General features: G+C 51.5%; 1 protein-coding gene across 6 annotated transcripts in view; it reads right to left on the reverse strand.

Annotated features, from left to right (window-relative positions):
* The window catches only part of SRL (sarcalumenin), a 67,739-nt gene that overhangs the window by 27,268 nt on the left and 25,266 nt on the right, over positions 1-15,205 (reverse strand). Inside the window, exon 1 of one of the 6 annotated variants that reach the window (XM_019011367.4) lies at positions 3,862-4,203. The exons of the other annotated variants lie outside the window; for them this stretch is intronic. The gene's annotated coding sequence lies outside the window, so the exon portion shown is untranslated. Of the gene's footprint in view, positions 1-3,861; positions 4,204-15,205 lie in introns of those variants that run through there. 6 annotated transcript variants of the gene reach the window in all.

The following is a 15,205-nucleotide window of genomic DNA, read 5'->3' on the forward strand; positions in this document are numbered from 1 at the left end:
TGGGGCTGGGTCAACGTGTATCTGTGTGTTTCACAAGGGGATTCTACAGAACACCAGCATTTCAGACCCTCTGCACTAGCCATCCTCAGTACCAAGGGCCAGGAAGCTCTGTCTTGAAGTTGAAACTAGAGATGGAGAGAATAGAGGTCAGGACCTGTTTTCAGCCCACCTCTGGGTGTTGAATGTATTCAGTGCCTTCGTGGAATCAAATGTAGATTCTATTCCAGCCCGTCCAAGTCTCCTTAGCACATGTTTATAACAAGTACCTGCCAAGGTTATTCTTCCACATGACTTCTCATCCATTTGAACTAGAGCTAGCAAGTCCAAAGTCATGCGTAAGTAAAATACCTCTGACCATTACTCATATCATACACAGTTATGCAAATCAGTCATTAGTAACAGAATCCCCAGGGGGGGCAGGAATCACTCTCCAAATCTCTGCCTGGTTCATCTGTCCCAGAGAGTGAGGAGCACCAGCCATGGCATACATGTGAGCCCCATGTCTTGCCCCCATCCACCCCCCACCCCACGTTTTGGCTCTCATTGGCTGTATCTTAAGTGCAGCAGGGAGCAATTCAGAAAACAGAGTTCATGCCGCAGAGCAGGCAGCCTGCCCCCTTCCTTGTTCTAGATCTTGTCTCTGAACACTCGTGGACCAGGCAAACGTGGGCCAGCAGCCTCTTCTGGTGTCCTGTTTTTCCTTGACTTTATCCTACTGGGTAAACATTCACTGCTCAGGACCCCTTGCTCTTCCACTTTTTTTTCTTTTTTTAGACGAAGTCTCATTCTGTCGCCCAGGCTGGAGTACAGTGGTGCGATCTTGGCTCACTGCAACCTCTGCCTCCTGGGTTCAAGCGATTCTCCTGCCTCAGCCTCCCGAGTAGCTGGGATTACAGGTGCCTGCCACCACTCCCAGCTAATTTTTGTATTTTTAGTAGAGACAGGGTTTCACCATGTTGGCCAGGCTGGTCTCAAACTCTTGACCTCAGGTGATCCACCCACCTCAGCCTCCCAAAGTGCTGGGATTACAGGCATGAGCTACTGCACCCGGCCTCTTCCACTTCTTAGATGAAGTCTTAGGACAACTTTGCAGAAGGCTGTCGCCCATAAGGACCCGAGAAGAGAAATTCTGGCTGGAGGAAGGCTTGTCTGCATTCTCCCAGGACCCCTGAGGTCCTCTTCTGCCATTCTCTCAGCCTTTCCCTCTTCTCCCAACATGGGCGACCAGAGTGCAGGGGCTGAGGCAGCCATTCTTGGAAGGCTTCTTTGGCTTCCTGGCCATGCTCCTAAAGTCAAGGCTAATCCCACTGGGACAGCTTGTCCCTGGCTGGACTCTAGCCCTTAAAATGATTCATCCAGGGAATCGGATACAATGACAAAAGTATGACAGGGTACAATGACAAAGGTAGCAATCAGAAAGAACTTTGGGATTTGGGGGTCCAGAGAGATCTTCTGATAGACCAACTGGCTTGATTTCACTCATGAACAAAACGCCAAACCCTGGTAAGTGCTTGTCCCAAGGCCACGGGGCTAGTTAAGGTAGTGGGCAGCAGTCTGCTTCTAGAACTCAGCTCTCTATGGACGCTCTCCCAGCAGTGGGCCAGCCAATAAGAGGGTCTAAGTCTACCCTAGGACAGTGATTTCTTAGCCCACCCTCTTCCACGCTTTAAAAAGAACTGTTTTAGGCTGGGCGCAGTGGCTCTGAGAGCCCATGGCTCACGCCTGTAATCCCAGCACTTTGGGAGGCCGAGGTGAGAGGATCCCTAGAGCCCAGGAGTTTGAAACCAGCCTGGGTAACAAAGCAAGACCTCTGTCTTGCTTACTACTTGCTTTGTCTTACTACTGGCCCATCTTTCCAAAAAATTTTAAAATTAGCTTGGCATGGTAGCGTGTGCCTGCGGTCCCAGCTACTGGGGAGGCTGTGGTTGACGGACCTCTTGAGCCTAGGAGTTTGAAGTTGCAATAAGCTTTTATCACACCACTACACTCCAGCCTAGGCAACAGAGGGAGACCCTGTCTCAAAAAAAAAAAAAAAAAGGATTAAGACTTCAACACAATTGTTTTTAACCCATAGAGTCCTGAGAATTGACAGAATAACTTCACTCCTCACCCCACCTCCAATTCCTGCGAATTCTTGGTTTGGGAGGTAGAAAGAAATTACCAGAAATCCCACAACCATCATATATATACATGCTTGTCACTGATGCCTGGAGGAGTCATGAGTATAAATGACTATTCACTTTTATTTTATTTTTATTTTATGTATTTATTTATTTTTTTGAGACAGCATCTCTGTCACTCAGGCTGGAGTACAGTGGTGCAATCTTGGCTCACTGCAACCTCTGCCTCCTAGATTCAAGTGATTCTCCTGCCTCAGCCTGCTGAGTAGCCGGGACCACAAGTGCACGCAACCACACTCGGCTAATTTTTGTATTTTTTGTAGGGATGGGGTTTCACCACGTTTGCCAGGCTGGTCTCAAACTCTGGACCTCAAGTGATCCACCCGCCTCAAGCTCCCAAAGTGTTGGGATTATAGGCATGAGCCACGATGCCCAGCCACTATTCACTTTAAAAAGACAAATACCTCAGAAAGAGCAAAACATTATATCCTAACCCCTCAGTATGAGTCAATCACTAGCACGGATACTCTATAGAGCACTCAGTTTTTCCAGAGATCAGCCGTGCCTGCAGTGAACAGAAATCCTTGCAGAAGGCCTTGGGCCTGCTGCCTCCCTTCAGAGGGGCCGAGCTGGGGAGGAAAGGGAAAGGAAGGAGAAAGGGATACAGACTGGGTTCTGAGACAGACCGAGGCAGGTGGCTGGCTTCCCCCCACCTCCCAGTCCAAAGAAATCCAATCTCCCTGGGATCTGTGGGGATGAGGTGCTGGTCTAACTTTTGGGCCCCAGACAGGAAAAGACTTACTGGAAGCCAAGGGAGCGTGGCTCCCGCAGGTCTCAGTCTAACAGCTGTCCTGGGTTAAAGTCAGAGCCATCTCCAGCTTGGCAGGTGAAAGGGTCAAGGAATCCGGGCCCACCCCATCCCCAATCCAGGGAAGCTGGAGGGAATCTTCTTGAGAAGCGTGGGAGCTTGGGAAATGGGTGTGACACCTTCCCTAGCCTGAGCCAGGCCCACGGCTATGCCTTTTCTTTCTTCCTGGGGCTGAGGCTCCGGCCTCCTAGATAGTGGCTGGTCTCTCTGAATGCACCTGGAAGTCAGGAGAGCTGGGTTCTGCCCCTTACTCTTTTTCTTTTTTTACAGACCCTGTCCCTTAGAGACAGGGTCTTGCTCTGTCACCTGGACTGGAGTGCAGCAGTGTGACAAAAGCTCACTGCAGCCTTCCTACTTGTCATACTTGTCATACTTCAGCCTCCAGAGTAGCTGGCACTACAGGCACGTGCCACCATGCCTGGCTAATTGTTTTATTTTTTGTAAAGACAGGGTCTCACTATGTTGCCCAGGCTGGTCTCAAACTTCTGGGCTCAAGCGATCCTCCAGCTTAGCGTCTCAAAGTGCTGGGATTACAGGCGTGAGCCACTGGCCCGCCCCCTGTTGTCTTCCTACTGGCCCGCCCCCTGTTGTCTTCCTACTGGCCCGTCCCCTGTTGTCTTCCTACTGGCCCGTCCCCTGTTGTCTTACCACTGGCCCCCACTGCTGTCTTACCACTGGCCCTCCCCTGCTATCTTACCACTGGCCCCCCCTGCTGTCTTACCACTAGCCCCCCCTGCTGTCTTACCACTGGCCCCCCTGCTGTCTTACCACTGGCCCCCCCTGCTGTCTTACTACCCAGCGACGTAACCTTGGGTTGCTCCTTACTCCTTCTGCACACAACTTTATTCGCCCATAAAATGTAGATAACAATACCTGCTTTGCCAGTCCCAACAGAGCGTTTTAAACATCAGGTGGTGCTCAGAAGCATTTCAATAAATGTCAGCTATGAGCATCATTCTTTCCTAGAAGAGCAAAGACACCAGGCCAAATCCCAAATTCGCTGAGTGGGCCACAGCAGAGCCAGCTTCGGACAGGAGCCGAGCCAGCTGGCCCTTCACGCTGTTCCTTTAGCCCTCCGGGTCTGGGGGCTCAGTCAGGGGGCCCGGAGTCATCCGTCCTTCTGCCAGGGACTCCTCCTCCCTGGCTGCCAGCCAGAGGCAGCTCAGGCGAGGAGCTGCAGGGTGCCTGGGGGTGAGCCCTGCGCTCTTGGTGAAGTTCTGGCTGGTCTGGGAACGGAGAAGGCTGAGCTGTCAACACTCCCAGGGGCCAGGAGCTCGTTCTGCTGATCCCAAAGTTAACCCCTGCAGTCCCTGACTCCAGCCTCAGTCAGCCCTGATTCACCAGCAACATCTGAGGCCACATGTGGCCTCCCCTTTCCCCACCACGTCCCATCCCTTCTGTCCAGTCACTGAAGTGAGGTGACCCCGCACTTCACCCCAACGCAAATGCGCACTTAGGAAGTTTAAACAGACCCATTCTGAGGGCCACGTCTTTCTGAGAATGGGAGGGAGGCCCTTTCCGAAGGCAGAGGGCCGGTAAGGGCCCTTCAAAGCGCTCTGAAACAGCAACACGTTCGGAGGGAGGTCATTAGCAGTGCTGTGTGGCTTCCTCATCCTCATGGTAAGTGAGCACTGGGAGTAAGACAATCAGCCCTTCAGAAACCACTCGGGCCTGGAGAACGCAGCCAGGGCTGAGCCACAGAGATGGGGCAGGAGCAGTTCTGGCCTTCAATACAGCGGCGCTTTGCTCCTCTCGCACAAGTGAAATCACAGCTGATGTCTCCATGGCTTTCAAGAGCCTCGCACAGAGGCCTGCTGGACCACGTGGGCCCTGCTCCTCCGTCACCAGCAGCTCTGTCCCCATTAGCAGAGCAGGTGAGAGGAAATGCCACACCCAGAGTGCCAGACAACAGGGCGCACAGCCCCCAACCTGCTCAGCTGGGGAGGTGTCCTCAGCCATCTCTCCTACAACTGCCAGGAAGACCAGAGAAGCCAGCGGTTCCCAAGTCTATGCAGAGTTGGTTAAGGAGGAAGGCCAGGCCTCTGGCAGAGCTGGGGCAGCAAGAATACACAAATGTCCTGCCCATGTGCCCCGGCTCATAGATCCCTCTGGAAAAACTTCTGCCTAGACACCAAAAGGCCAGATTTTTCCACCTTCTTTCCCAGAGGGTGTCACCGAATCCATGACAGATGGCCCCCACTACCAGGTCCTGGCATTCATGGCCCCAGGTCTCATCTTATTTATCCTTATGGTTATTTTTGCATTCAAGGCTCCAGAACCAGAAAGAAACTTAGAAAGTAACTAGCCCAACTCTTTCTTTTCACAGAGGAGGAAACCAATGCCCAGAGAGGAAAAAGGAGCTTGCCAGAAGTCGCCAGTGCACTGGGACAAAGCTAGAACTAGAGACGAGGTCTTCTGACCCCACAGCCATAGTCTTCCCATAGGGGGCCCAGAAAAATACAACTTCCCCTTCTCCCAGATGTTTCTAAGCTTTGGATGCTCACATCCTGCCCTGTCCCTGGGAGCTGGGGCCCCTGGATTGCTCATCTGTCCCCCTATTGTTCCTACAAAGGACAGCCCCTTGGTGAGTCTCAGAGGGCTGTGTCGGGGCGGCCACAGTAGTGTCAGGCTGGCACCCTGAGCACAGCTCTTTTTTTTGAGACAGAGTCTCGCTCTGTCACCCAGGCTGGAGTGCAGTAGCGCGATATCGGCTCACTGCAACGTCCACCTCCCAGTTTCAAGCGATTGATTCTCCTGCCTCAGCCTCCTGAGTAGCTGGGACTACAGGTGCGTGCCACCATGCCTGGGTAATTTTTTTTGTATTTTTAGTAGAGATGCGGTTTCACCATGTTGCCCAGGCTGGTCTCAAACTCCTGGACTCAAGTGATCCTCCCGCCTTGGCCTCCCAAAGTGCTGAGGTTACAGGTGTGAGCCACCACGCCTGACCTGTATGGAGATTTTAGGAAGGACCCAGGGTGAGGGTTAGCTCCCTGCATTCAGCATTAAGTCTGTGGTATTCCTGGCGTCACCAGAGGCATACAGGAATGGTTGTCATCACCACCAAGAGACAAAGGACAGTTGGTTACATGAGGGCTGTGTGAGATCAGCTCTTAGCTATCTGAGTTCAAGGTGGCAGAGGCCAGAAGAAGATGGGGCCAGAAGAAGATGGGACCAGAAGAGCATTCCAGCGTCTGGGTCATTAGAGAAGGGAAGACCCTCCCAGCCCACCTTGCCGCTCCGTGAACAGTACAAACTCTGGATGCCTCCAGAGCAAATCTGTCCATTACCCTGAATTTTCACTCCAGAGCTTGGGACGCCTCAGGTACAGGCGTCCAGAACACCCAGCCACCCTAAGGGGAACCAGCCTAGAAATCTCACGTCTAGGCCTATAATCCCAGTACTTTGGGAGGCCAGATCACTTGAGGCCAGGAGTTCGAGACCAGCCTGGCCAACATAGCGAAAATCTGTCTCTACTAAAACACACACACACACACACACACACACACACATACACACACACACACACACACACAATAGCCGGGTGTGGTGGCACACAGCTACTCAGGAGGCTGAGGCACGAGAATTGCTTGAACCCGGGAGATGGAGGCTGCAGTGAGCCGAGATCACGCCATTGCACTCCAGCCTCGGTGACAGGAGACACTGTCTCAGAAAAAAAAAAAAAAAAAACACATCTCATGTCTTCCCTGGGAGCAGCCTTGCTAGAGCCTCTGATTTACATCCCCAGACCCCTTAACCCCAGACACATGGGGATGCACTTTCCTGGGTGAGCTGCAGGCTCCATCCCGCCCCTCAGGCCGGGCCTCCAAGTTGCCTGGCTCCCTCTCTGGATATCCCACCCCAGGGAGAAATCATCATTCAACCCAACAGCAGCTTTCTCTGGTGAACTTGGTGTCACTAAGAGCCTGGGCTCTCTGCATCTGTCTCATCTAGTCAAACACTGAAATAAGTCTGGGTGGCTGAGGCAGGGGGATCGCTTGAGCCCAGGAGTTCAAGACCAGCCTGGGCAACATAGTGGGACCCCAAATATACTTAAAAAAAAAATTAGCTGGACCTGGCGGTATGCTCCTATAGTCCCAGCTACTCAGGAGACTGAGGCAGATGGATCGCTTGAGCCCAGGAGTTCTAGGCTGCAGTGAGCTATGATTGTGCCACTGCACTCCAGCCTGGCAACAGAGCGAGATCCTGTCTCAAAAAAACCCCCACAAATACTGAAACCAGATGAGGCCCTCATCGCCTGGGACCATGGGCTATTCCGTTATTTTTTTTTTTTTCGATACGGAGTCTCGCTTTGTCGCTCAGGCTGGAGTGCAGTGGCACTATCTCAAGTCACTGTAACCTCTGCCTCCTGGGTTCAAGTGATTCTCCTGCCTCAGCCTCCTGAGTAGCTGGGACTACAGGCGCATGCCACCATGTCCAGCTAATTTTTTGTATTTTTAGTAGAGATGGGTTTCACCATGTTAGCCAGGATGGTCTCGATCTCCTGACCTCGTGATCTGCCTGCCTCAGCCTCCCAAAGTGCTAGGATTACAGGCGTGAGCCACTGCACCTGGCCTATTCCGTTCTTTTCTTTTCCCTTGGCAGCCTCATGGCCACACAGCAGGCCAGGCTGCCTACTCCCTAGTTCCCAAAGGACTCCCCTGAAGAGAGGAAGGCTGAAGCCACAGCAGGGCTAGAGCAAGTGTACATTCCACACTTGCTGTCCTCAGGCTGACCCTCCCTGGTCAACACTGAGAGCCACATGGGGCTACCTCCAGCCCATGTCTGAGGAGCTTAGTGGGCCGGCCTGCCCAAAGGGTCCCACTCAGCCCTGGTCAAAAAAGGCCCAGATCCCTGCACTGATGCCTGAATGTGGTTTTGTATTTGTTCTATGGGGCTGCTGTGACAAAGCACTACAAACTTAGTGGTGTAAAACAATGGAAATGTGTTCACTCACAGTCCTAGAGGCCAGACGTCTCAAATCAAGATGCCAAGAGGGCCACCTCCTCTGAAACCCACAGGAGAGACTCCTTCGTTACCTCTCTAGCTTCTGGTGTTTGCCAGCAACTCTTGGCTTGTGGCTGCGTCACTCCAGTCTCTGCCTCCACTGACACAAGGCCTTCTCTGTGTGTCTGTGTCTTTTCTCTTCCAATAGGGACACCTTCATATTGGATTTATGGCCAGCCCCACTCCAGCATGACCTCATCTTAACTAACTAAATCTGCAACCACCCTACTTCCAAATAAGGTCACATTCTGAGGTTCTGGGGTTAGGACTTCAACACATCCTTTTGGGGGATGCAATCCAACCCATAACAGGTCCCCCAATAGCCCACACCACCACCTGCCTAACCCACTGCCACTCCCTTCCCCCAGCCTGGCCCCTGACTAATCCCAGCTCACATTTCAGATCTCAGCTTTGAGGCCCATCCCTTGGGAGGCCTCCCCGACCCCTCCTCTGCTCTGTGTCCCTGCAGCACCTGTCACCTATGTGACATCACCCTATGTGATGGCTTTTTTTTAAAAACAGGGTCTCACTCTCATAACCCAGGCTGGAGTGCAGTGGCACGATCTCAGCTGACTGCAACCTCCACCTCCTGGGTTCAAGTGATTCTCCTGCCTCAGCCTCCTGAGTAGCTTGGACTACAGGTGTGCACCACCATGCTCAGCTAATATTTGTATTTTTGGTAGATATGGGGTTTTGCCATGTTGCTCAGGCTGGTCTTGAACTCCTGACTCAGGTGATCCACCCGCCTCGGCCTCCCAAAGTGCTTAGATTACAGGCATGAGCCACCGCACCCGGCTTTTTTTTTTCTTTTAACCTGTGTCCCTCCATAGATGAGCAGCTCCTAGAGGTTGGTGCCTGTGACTTGTCCCCAGGATGGTTGCAGGTGTCCCACTGGAGCCTGCAGATATCCCCTCACCATAAGTAACCTGCTGGCTGCACTGAGAGCACCTGACAGTAAGGAGCCTCGCTCCTGGCCAGCACTTCTCAAGGTGTGGCTCGAGGGCTATCTGCAAAAGGACCACAGAGGAGCTTGATTAAAAGTACAATTCCTGGCGAGATGCGGTGGCTCACGCCTAGAATCCCAGCACTTTGGGAAGCTGAGGCAGATGGATCACCTGAGGTCAGGAGTTTGAGACCAGCCTGGCCAACATGGTGAAGCCCCGTCTCTACTAAAAATACAAAAATTAGGCTGAGTGCGGTGGCTCATGCCTGTAATCCCAGCACTTTGGGAGGCTGAGGCGGGAAGATCACTTGAGGTCAAGAGTTCCAGACTAGCCTGGCCAGCATGGTAAAACCCCATCTCTACTAAAAATACAAAAAAATTAGCCGGGCATGGTGACGGGCGCCTGTAGTCCCAGCTACTCGGGAGGCTGAGGCAGGAGAATGGCATGAACCTAGGAGGCGGAGTTTGCAGTGAGCAGAGATCATGCCACTGCACTCCAGCCTGGGCAAAAGAGCAAAACTGTCTCAAAAAAAAAAAAAAAAAAAAAAGCAAAAAAGCAATTCCTAACGTTTGGGGCTCAATGATTGAAAAAAAAGAAAGAAAAAGAAAAGTACCATTCCTAGGTCTATTCTCAGGCCTCCAGAACACAGGAGTGGGCAGGAGGCCTCAGAATCCACCTTTTTTTTATTTTAAGATACAGAATCTTGCTCTGTCACTCAAGCTGGAGTGCAGTGGTGCAATCATGGCTCACTGCAGCCTCAAACTCCAGGGCTCAAATGATCCTCCCACCTCAGCCTCCCGAGTAGTGGGACTACAGGTGCATGCCATCATATCTGGCTAGGTTTTTAAATTTTTTTTTTGTAAAGACAGGGTCTTACTCTATTATCCAGGCTGGTCTCAAACTCCTGGGCTCAAGTGATCCTCCCACCTGGGCCTCCCATAGGGCTGAGATTACAGAAAGATGAGCCACCACATCCGGCAAGGAATCTGCCTTTTAAACAAGCTCCCAGAAGATTCTCACACACACTAACATCCGAGAACCACCATCCTTGGACCTTGATTATGGGAGTCAATCTAAGCCCATCTTCCCAGAGACCTACGGGTTGCAAAGGGTGGAGGAACCTGCTTATATGAGGCTGCACCAGTCCTGCCCCTGGGACCCCCTTCCTAGCTATGATCCATTTCCAAGGCCACAGGCGGCCAACAAAAGCTGATGCCCATCAGCCCTAGGCCCATCATGGGTGGGGGCATAGCTGGCCCTGCTCCCCGCCAGATAATATTCCTGGGAGGAGAAAGAAGAGAGAGGAGCAGCTGGTGTTCGGGGGCCCTCACAGCAACTACCATGGATGGAACTCTAGTAGCCAGAGCTGCCCAGGGAGCACAGTGATGGAACAGCCCTGGGACCCCGGGCGTCTGAAGGAGGGAGAGGAGAGGAGGAGGGAGAGAGAGAGGAGTAGAAAGATCAGTGTTAGGAGCCCAAGTGTTCTCCCCTAATCAGCAGTGGGACCTCAAGCAAGTATTTAAACATTTCTGGGCATGCTTCATTAGTAATAAAACAGAAGAGAAAAACACCAACCCTGCCCACCCCTCAGACTTGCAGTGTCTTCATCCCACTACTATTGATGGAGTGCCTATATACTGTCACACAGTGGGAGGAATTCTGAAAGCTGGAGAGTACTAGAACATACAAGATATTTCTAATAATAAGATAAAGTGAGGCCAGGCACGGTGGTTCATGCCTGTAATCCCAGCACTTTGGGAGGCCGAGACGGGAGGATTGCTTGAGCTCAGTAGTTCGAGACCAACCTGGGCAACAGGGTGAAACCTCATCTCTATAAAAAATTTTAAAAATTAAAAAAATTAGTGTGATGGCTCACACCTGTGGTCCTACCTACTCAGGAGGCTGAGGCGGGAGGATGGCTTGAGCCCAGGAGACGGAGTTTGCAGTGAGCCGAGATTGCGCCACTGCACTCACTGCACTCTCGCCTGGGCAACAGAGCAAGACCCTATCTCGAGAAAAAAAAAGAAAAAAAAAAGATAAAGTGTCCCCAAAATGTATATCCACACAAAAACCTGTACACTGATGTTTATGAGCAGTGTGATTCACAATAGCCAAAAGGTGGAAAACAGCCCGACTGTCCATCGGTAGATCAATGGATAAACAGAACATGGTCTATCCACACAATGGAATATTTCCCAGCCATGGAAAGGAGTGGAGCACTTCCACCTGCTACAATATGGCTGAACCTGGAAGACACGGTGGTAAGTGAAAGAAGCTGGACACAAAAGACCACATCTTGTGTGATTCCATTTATACAAAAGTCCAGAATAGGCAAATCCATAGAGACAGAAAGCAGATTGGTGGTTGTTGGGGGAGCAGGGAGGAATGGATGGTGGAGGAGAACTGGGGAGTGAGTGCTAAAGGGCCCAGAGCTTCTTTTTGAGGTGATAAAAAAATGTTCTAAAATTGACTGTGTTGATGGCTGCATATATCTGTGAATATACTAAAAACTACTGAATTGTATGCTTTAAATGAGAAAATTAAATGACATATGAATTATATCTCAATAAACCTGTTTTCAAAAATAACAAAGAGCCGGGTGTGGTGGCTCACCCCTGTAATCCCAGCACTCGGTGAGGCTGAGGTGAGAGGATCTCTTGAGGCCAGGAGTTCAAGATCAGCCTGGGAAACACAGGGAGACCTCATCTCTACCAAAAATACAAAAAATGAGCTGGGTGTGGTGGTGTGCACCTGTAGTGCCAGCTACTCAGGAGGCTGAGGTGGGAGGATCGCCTGAGCCCGGGAGTTTGAGGCTTCAGTGAGCCCTGATTGTACCACTGCACTCCAGACGGGTGACAGAGTGAGACCCTGTCTCTAAAGTGTCTGATTCTTTTCTTTCTCCAAAACCTTAATTAAGTTGTTTACCTTTAAAATATACCCCCAATCCAACCATTTCTTAACACCCCTGCCCCCACCGGCTCCCTGGCCCAGCCACTGTCATCTCCCACCTGGATTGTTGATGTCACCCTTTCCCGAGCTGCCTGCTTCTGTTCCCCATCCCCTGTGTGTTTCCCACACAGCAGCAGAGCAACAGGAGACCCCCACTCCACACACTCCCTCCAGTGGCTCCCACCTCATGCAAAGAAGAGGCCAACATCCTACAGTGACCTGGAGGCCCACACCCTCTAGCCCTGCTTCACCTGTGACCCCATCTCTCCCATGTGCCCCCTCGTCTACTGTGTCCAACCACTCTGGATTTGCTCTTCAGGGCCCCTCCTGCCCCCTGTGCTTGCTTTGCTTTTTGCTGAGAATGTTCATGCTTCCCAGACAACCGTCTGTGTGACTCACTCCTTCCTCTTCTAAGTCTGCTCCAATGTCACCAGCTCCATAAGGCCTTCCCTGGCCACCTACTGAATTATTGAATATTGTCTCCCAGTCAGTCTTCCCCATATTCCATCCCTGGTTTTTCTCCATCGCATCTACCACCTTCTAATAATCTACATAACTTACTCAGTTTCCTGTCTGTCAGGGAATGTGTAGCCCCTGCACCTAGGGCAGCCACTGGATGGATGGGTGGATGAACGAATGGACAGCTGGATGGATGAATGAATGGAAGGATGGATGGATGAACAGATGAATGGATGGATGGGTAGATGGATGAATGGAAGGATGGATGGATGAACAGATGAATGGATGGATGGGATGGATGGATGAATGGATGGATGGGTGGATGGATGAATGGAAGGATGGAAGGAAGGATAGACGGATGAATGGGTAGGTGGGTGGGTGAGTGGAAGGATGGATGGGTGGATAAATGGAGGGACAGATGGAATGGACACATAGATGTAAAGATGGATGGATGGGCAGATGAATGGGTGAATGGACAGATGGATGGATAAATACATGAACAGATGAATAAATGGGTGGATGGATGGAAGGAAGGAACGGTGAATGGAAGGATGATGGATGGTTGAATGCGTGGATGAAGGAATGGAAGGATGAATGAAAGGAAATATGGATGAACAGATGGATGGAAGGATGGATGAATGGGTGGATGGATGAATGATAGATGAATGGGTGGATGGATGGTTGAATGGATGGATGGATGGAAGAATGGACAGATGGACGGATGGATGGGTAGATGGATGAATGGAAGGATGGATAGGAAGATGAATGGAAGGATGGATGAATGGATGGATGGAAGGATGAATGGATGGGAGGATGGATGAGTAGATGCATGGATGGGTGGATGAATAGGTGTGTGGGTGGATGAGTGGGTGGATGGATGGATGAATAGATGGAAGAATGGACTGATGGATGGATGGATGAATGGATGGATGGATGGATGATGAATGGATGGATGAACAGATGGATGGATGGATAAATGGGTGGATTGATGAATGGAAGGATGGATGAAAGCAAGGATGGATGGTGGATGAATGGTAGGGTGGATAGATGAATGGACAGACGGACAGATAGATGGGTGGATGGGTGGATGAGTGGATGGGTGGGTGGATGGATGGATGAAGGGATGGGTGGATGGATGGATGGGTAGGTGGACAGATAAATGGATGGATGACGGATGGATGGGTGGATGCATGGATAGATGGGTGGATGGACGGACAGATGGGTGAATGGCTGGGTGGAAGGATGGGTGGATGGATATATGAATGGAGAGATGGATGGATGGGTAGACTGATGGATGGAAGGATGGATGTGTGGGTGGGTGGATGAGTGAATGGATGATGGGTGGATGAATGGATGAGTGGATGGGATGAATGGGTGGGTAGATGAGTAGATGGATGATGGGTAGATGATGGATGGGTGGATGGATGGATTGGTGGACAGATGGGTGAATGGAAGGATGGATGAATGGATGGATCGATGGTGGTGGTGGCAAAATGGAAGACCTTCCCTCAACCCCACTTGGGTTCCAAGAGACAGGAGAGGACCCAGATTCAGAACCAGGGAAGTGCTTGCCTAAGAGTAGGCTGTGTCCTCAGGCCATGTCACCTAACCTGTCCAGGCCTGCTTCTCATTATTAAAAGGCCCCAGAGGAGCTGCTTTCCACACCCTTCATCATGTGACAGCTACATGAACTGAACTGCTGAGTTGCAGGGCCTCCTCTTAAAGATCTTAAGATCTTATTGGAGGGAAAGGCAAGCAGGCAGAAAGATGGAACTAACTTCAGGGCAGCTCCTGAGCAGGAATGTGAACCCAAAGGGCTGAGCGAAGGAGCCCATGAGGAAGTGAAGTCATTTGGGGTGGGACACTGCAGGAGCCCAGCCAGGTGTGTGGGGACAGTGGCTGTGGTTAGGACAGTGGGACACAGCCAAAGGAGAGCCTGGGATGCTGGTCTAAGGAGGGCAGCCTGGGATTCCTGGACCAGGCCTCCCTGACCATTGGTGGCCACTTCTGAAAAGGCCTGAAGGCCGGGAGCAGTAGCTCACGCCTGTAATCCCAGCACTTTGGAAGACTGAGGCAGGTGGATCACGAGGTCAGGAGTTCAAGATCAGCCTGGCCAAGATGGTGAGACCCCCTCTCTACTAAAAATACAAAAATTAGCTGGATATGGTGGTGCATGCCTGTAATCCCAGCTACTCGGGAGGCTGAGGCAGAGAACTGCTTGAACCCAGGAGGTGGAGGTTGCAGTGAGCCGAGATTGCACCACTGCACTCCAACCCGGGCGACAGAGCAAGACTCCACCTTGAAACAAACAAACAAAAACGCTGGATGCAGTGGCTCACACCTACAATCCCAGCACTTTGGGAGGCCAAGGCGGGCGGATCACGAGGTCAGGAGATCAAGACCATCCTGGCTAACACGGTGAAACCCCGTCTCTACTAAAAATACCAAAAATTAGTCAGGCGTGGTGGCGGGCGCCTGTAGTCCCAGCTACTCGGGAGGTTGAGGCAGGAGAATGGCGTGAACCCCGGAGGCGGAGCTTGCAGGGAGCCGAGATCATGCCACTGCACTCCAGCCTGGGTGACAGAGCAAGACTCCGTCTCAAAAAAAAAAAAAAAGAAAAGAAAAGAAAAAGAAAGAAAAAGTAAAAAAGAAAAGGCCTGAAGACCCCGGGGCTGGGGAAAGGTGGGGACCAGTCTCCTCACTCCTGTTCCCCTCCAGAACTGGACTGAGCCACAGCCACAAGCTTCGAGGGCTGCCCAAACACCCCAGACTCTGGGTTTGGGATCCCTACCACCCACAGCGAGAAGACACAGCCTTCTAGTGGGGGACCCCTCCTTCTAGAGAGGGAGAGGTCATAAGAA

Source organism: Gorilla gorilla, chromosome 18 (assembly GCF_029281585.2).
Source record: "Gorilla gorilla gorilla isolate KB3781 chromosome 18, NHGRI_mGorGor1-v2.1_pri, whole genome shotgun sequence".
Lineage (NCBI taxonomy): Eukaryota > Metazoa > Chordata > Mammalia > Primates > Hominidae > Gorilla > Gorilla gorilla.